We start from the raw sequence: 6000 nt of genomic DNA, 5'->3' as shown, positions 1-6000 counted from the left end.
TTCATGTTTTTTGGTTAAATATGCATGCCACAAGAAAAGAGAAGGTGTAAGCCAGACATTCAAGAAAATAACTTTTGCATCTCTGTTTTTAAAGAGGCTGCTGGAAAAGCTGCTGACAGCTGCAGAAGCCCTGCCTAGTTTGGCTACTCCTTTCAGACTTGGTGTCAAAATGGAAAATTTCAGTGCTGTCCAACAGAGACGCTGCATTTTGACTTTCCCAGGAACAGGATAGAAAGTGGAAACTAATGAAAGCCTACTCCAGTTTTTCCTTTGGCAGCAAAGAGGCTGAAACACATCTAAAAGCCTAGAAAGAAAAAAGTAGATTGCATCGTCTGATTCCAAACAAGAAGAATTAATTGCAAAGAAAGAAAACATTATCACAAGACCACATATTGAGTTTAAAATGTACATATTCAGGTAGCTGCACACATGTTAGAAAAATTCCAAATGCATAGGGGATAAATTTAAGTTTCAGCAGTGTTAAAAAGCTGTTTGCTACTTCCTTATTTCGGCAGGCCACAAGTGATTTTTATATTCAGCAGAATAAGACAGAACGTTTTTCCTTTAGGTACAGCAAACTAAGTACCTTGCAATGAAAAGCTGCATTGTTTTGTTCAAACTAAAGAGAAATAGCTGATGAGTGAATAAGAGCATGATCTGAAGCTTATTGAAATCAATGGAAAGATTCTCATTGACTTCTCCAGGCTTTGGATCAAGCCTCAAAAGAGCAGCTATTTCTCTCTGATACAGCAAGGAATCAATTCCCTCTCCCAGTGGTACTCTAAATAATTCAATATTTTGTCTCAGATCATTTCCTAAGAAAAATGATGAGGATGTTGTTTAAGTGGGCGATACCCTGAAGTGACAGAGTTTACAATGCACTCAGCCATGTAAAACCTGCTCTGTACTGTGTGGCTGCACAAAGGCAGGGCACTGGGAGCAGCCCTCCGACGCTCCAGTCCCTCCCCACCCGCCGGCCAAGAGGCAGCACGGTCCTGCTTCCCCTCCCGCTGCCCAGGACAGATGGAGAAATTTTCCTAAATCCCAAGGAATGCCCACACCGTGACAGTTCCTTAAAGAAGCAGAATTATTTTGTCTTTGAAGTAAAATCATGATCTCTTTGCACAATTTCTTCTGATGTGCACAGAAGCGCAAAAATTGCAATGTTGATCATGTTATTTATCAACAAAATAGGTGCTCTCACCAATGCTTTTGCTTTATAGAGCAAACATTATACAGAAATAATATCTTCCTTCTCAGCTCCTTTGTTCCACTTGAAGAATTAATCAGTACAAAGCAAACCAGCATTAGATTGAGGAGCTGTGCCCCAAACCTCAGCAAAATCTTACTCATTTTTATTTTCCTGCCATAATCCGGTGGCCTTCTGCACACTGATCCCTTTCTCCTGTAAACTGGAGAAGGCTGCTACAAGTTGCTTGCGGGGAGTTTGGAGGTGAGGCACAGGATGCACACTGTCTCCTGGACACAGCTCCCAGCCACGCTTCCTTTGAACCCGGCTGGGATGGATTCTCCCCGTTTGCATGGGACACCAATTTGCAATACACAGTTTTAAGGTGGGGAGGCATAATCCCTCTTCTGCACTCCCACCTGACAGCTACCTAGAAGCAGATGACAAATGGGCAGGATGAAATTGGTACTGAGCTGTAACTGGGGCGGTGATCCCCCTTCCTTGTGAGTTACACCTGCAGGGAGGAACTCGCCAGGCAGCGCCTGCGATGACTGCACCGTGGCAGCTCTGGCACATCCTTCTCTTCATTCCCCACACAAAGCACAGCTATACTTTCATCATCATTTGTGGAGAAATACTAATCAGCACCTGTCCAAGCATGCTCCTGTTTCCCTCCCAGCCTCCTGCACACAGCTGTACTCACAACCCCTGCTCCCTGTGCATTTCATGTGCTTACAGCACTGGCTGCTGCCTCAGGTGCGCTGTGGTGCCAGTTCCAAAAGCTTGTCCTGACTCCTGTGCAAAGCCTGGGAGTCCTCACGCACTGAGAGATTTGCTGCCAAGGCCGGCTTCTCCTGCCAGCTCTTCCGTAAAAGCAGGAAAAGGGACAGGCTCTTTCCCTCTTTGGGGCTGCTGAGTTTCAGATGGGTTTTGGAGATCAGCTGGGCGTTTGTGCCAAAGCCCACCCCGCTGCTCAGCGAGGCCAGCTGACTGCTGCTCACCACTGGCACAGCTGGGACAGCCACGGGGCATGGCTCACTGCCCAAAACACTTGAGAAATTGTCCTCAAAGTGGCTGGTACAAAACACCTGCTCTCCTGTCACACACCAGGAAGTGTCTGGTCTTGGCAAGGCCAGAGAAGGGGATCCTCAGCATCCTTCCTCTGCCGTTTGCCTAACACTGCCACATACAGCCTGACTCCCCACACACCCCCATTTCTGCTCTAGTTTCAAAATATTATACTTGCTAAATTGAGCTGCTACCCAGAAAAAGACACTCAGAATATTTCTGACACATCCTTCAATTTTGTCAGAAAGTGCCCTTTTGATTTCTCAGGCATTGCTACATTTAAAAACTATGAATTCCAAAGACATGATAATAATCAGATAGTGAAAAACAGTATCCAGACTTCTGCTCAGAGAAAAAAAAATCTCTGTAAATAGACGAATGCATTCCAGCAAATCTGATTGTTGCTTTTATATTATTGTCATCAAATCTCATACTTTTCAGGAAAAGGCTTTATAATAACACAGCTATGTAACCCTTAGCTCTGTATATTTTCATTTAAATCATACTCCCAAACCTTTCAACTCAGATTCCTCCTCCTAAATCATTATTTTCATTAAACAATTTGTTAAAATACCAAGGGGGATTTGGCAAAATAACGTATTTAGGACTCACTGTACAAAAAATATGAACCATCCATTTGATTTGCTGTGTAAACCTACAAAGATGAGTTAATATCAACATCACCCAGCCATCTGAATTGCAGTAACAATGCTTCGTGAGCAAACTCTAAGACTAAAAACAACAATTTGAATTCCTTGGTTTAATTCACATTTTAAATTGGGTTTTAAAGAGAGCATAAACAGCTTTTTGCAGTTTTGTTATGAGCAACAGACAAGAATAAATATTATAGTTAGAAGCTCTGTTTAAGTACAAACAATTTAAACTAGTTTATAAATGAAGCATTTCACCTTCTTGCATAGAAGTTTAGGCACTACACACAGAAGACATGCTTTTCTTCCCCCTTACCACATATGAGCACCAAACTGAGTCTTTACCCCCTTTCACTGTGTCTTAGACTCCACAGCTTGGCTGTCACACTGAAAAGACCACAGTACACCTGTGGGTGCATCACAGCAGCCTCATCAAGAAGGCACAGGGTAATGCTTACCTGTACCTCCACCCTGCACCTCCAACCATTTCATTTAAAGAACAGGATGAGACTGTCACAGTCCCATGAGTAAAGGTGAAAGGCAGCACGAGAATTTAGGAGTTATACATATCTAACCACAAAAAGAAATTAGCTGCTAAAACACCACTTCCTTTTCTAATGAGCAAATTTATACAGCAACGAATGAAAGAAATTTGAGAGATGCTATTTATTACAAGCAAATTAAAAATGCTCGGAGCACACAGAAAGCGAATTTATCAGGGAAGACACTGCATCCAGCTGTCAAATGTATTAACCCCTGACTGAGATGGAGGAGAAATGTTCAGTTTCTTCTTTAACCAACCTTGGTCTATGTTATCAAACATTCCCCCCGCTGTTGATAAAAACCAGTGGCACAGGAGACCCCACACTGGCTGTCTTGCCTCTTTTCCACCCCAAGCACGGCTCTGCCTTTGGGAGGCTCCCAGCCAGATCCCACACCGCCAGGAGCATGTGTACGCCCGCTCTGCTGCCAGACACACAAAACCTCATTGCAGCCCCTTTGATTCTGTACTTTCTGTCCCTGCCTAGATAACTTCTCAGAAGCTGACAGAGCCCTTACAATTTAATTGGTGTTGACACCTTTTGAAGCAATGCCTTGAGGCACCGAGGGTCATTGTCTACTTTATCCTGCTTTTCTGTGGCTGCTTCCATTTGGCTACCTTGCAGCCTGTGGTGCTGTGGTGGCCCCTGCACTCTTCATTCATGTTTGTACTTGTACTGAGTCCCGTTACAAGGACCCTTGTTAAACGCCCAGCAGGCAGCACTGAATAGAGATTTTGACTATCTGGGATTTGAAGGCCTCTAGCAATAAGGGAGAAAGGCCTGTAAACACAAAAGTATCCCAGTAGCAGTGGGGTGTTAACGTAATCACACATTTATGCCACAGGACCTCAGGACCAAGCTCCTTACTGTCAATTCACTGGCTATTAAGCCTTGGTAATTAGGTGGTTTTCCATGACTTTTTCTTTCCTGGGATTCACCAAATATCATTTTCCATATGTCCCTTTTTCCCAGAGCAGCTATACACCCTAACACATTCAATAAGCCAGGCAGATGGTACCACATACCAGGCTCTGAGCAGCCAAAGCCAATTCAGAACAAGAAAAAGGATTTGGTGTGGCATTCCCAAAGCTGCCCAGGAAACCTGGATGCAAAAATCACGGAGATCATACAGCCTTGTGATGGCAAACACATCTCTCCAGGTTCAGCTCTACAGTGCCTGTAACAAGTGAGAGATTTCTGGGCAGTCTCATCCCCAAAGCAGCACTAGCATAGAAGGTGAACAGGACAGAGCATTTGAGAACCATCTTTCACTTCATAAACAACATTTAATATGCATTTCTCTGATGCTTTCCAGGTTTAAATAATTAAGTCTCTCAAATTTCCTACTGAAAATGCAAAGGACTCCCTCACAAAGTGCCAGTCATCTTGGGCCATATCTCAGTAAAACTCAGCCTCAAACACCGTATTGAGACAGTGAATGAATAAGACCACAACCAAATAAAATGGAAAATAACATTTTGGTTAAGTAAATATTTCAGTTAAGCAAGATATTAAAACATGGCCAGAATGACCTCAGTGGCAATTTCCTACTTGAAAAATTCCCTGCCCTCCCAAAAAACAGTCTTGCTCATCAAACCCGATGGCTGAGCTTTGCATTTTCCAGCATTCTCTCTGCCACATTTCAGACTCTGCTTTTCCACAGTCACTCTGAAATCCAGCACTTCACCTAGAGAGCTCTGACAAATGAGACCTGTAATTCCACTACGGTGCTGCCAAATCCTTCCACATTCAATATCATTTGGTCCTTTGCCATCTGGGGGATCCTTGTCCCTCTATCCACAGTTCCATCAATCCCTTGCTTCTACTGTGGAAAAAAACAACCAGAAGCAGGACCTTGTGCACACCTGTATCCCATGGAAACTGTGTTCTGACTCCAGATCTTTACTCCTTGTTACCCTGCAGTCATGCCTCCCAGCCTCTCATTCACAGCCATTCTCCTTCCCTCTGTCTCCAGCCTGCCTGAAAGAAAGCTGCAGCTCTGGGCTCTGCATCTGAACCAGTGCCATAATGATACATTTCCACTTTCCCAGCTAACCTGTGATCACTAGTTACCACAATTCAGAACAAAAACTTTTTCACACTAAGACAAAGCTGCATTCAACTGCAATAAAGGTCTTACCTTTCTCATGCTTTATCAAATCCCTTCGCATTTTATCGTGTGCTTCTCTGGCATGGCGCATGGGGCTTTATGGAAGTACATCAAAGTCCAACAAACAGGGAAAAAAACACTTTTTGTAGGCACAGTGGAAGAAAAGAGATGTCTTGGAGAGGCCAGGCTGGTCTGGCTATGAACACACAATACAGAGATGCACACAAGCCACCTCCAATGAGAGGTGTGCTTGTTCAATGAGCTGAATGTAAATAATGCCAAGAACAGCTTCCAGCTCAACACACTTCAGGCAGCTTTGCCAGGAGAGGTTTCCTTTGGCTGACAGAGGCAAATGCCTGGTGCAAAGATGAGTGTCCCACCAACAGCATGAGTGGTGACACTTTGCTCCCAGGCTGCAGAGAAGTCGCTGGATGAGATTTG

The sequence above is a fragment of the Cyanistes caeruleus genome, chromosome 9 (assembly GCF_971803275.1).
Source record: "Cyanistes caeruleus chromosome 9, bCyaCae1.hap1.1, whole genome shotgun sequence".
Lineage (NCBI taxonomy): Eukaryota > Metazoa > Chordata > Aves > Passeriformes > Paridae > Cyanistes > Cyanistes caeruleus.
Note: the sequence above shows the minus strand (reverse complement) of the source record.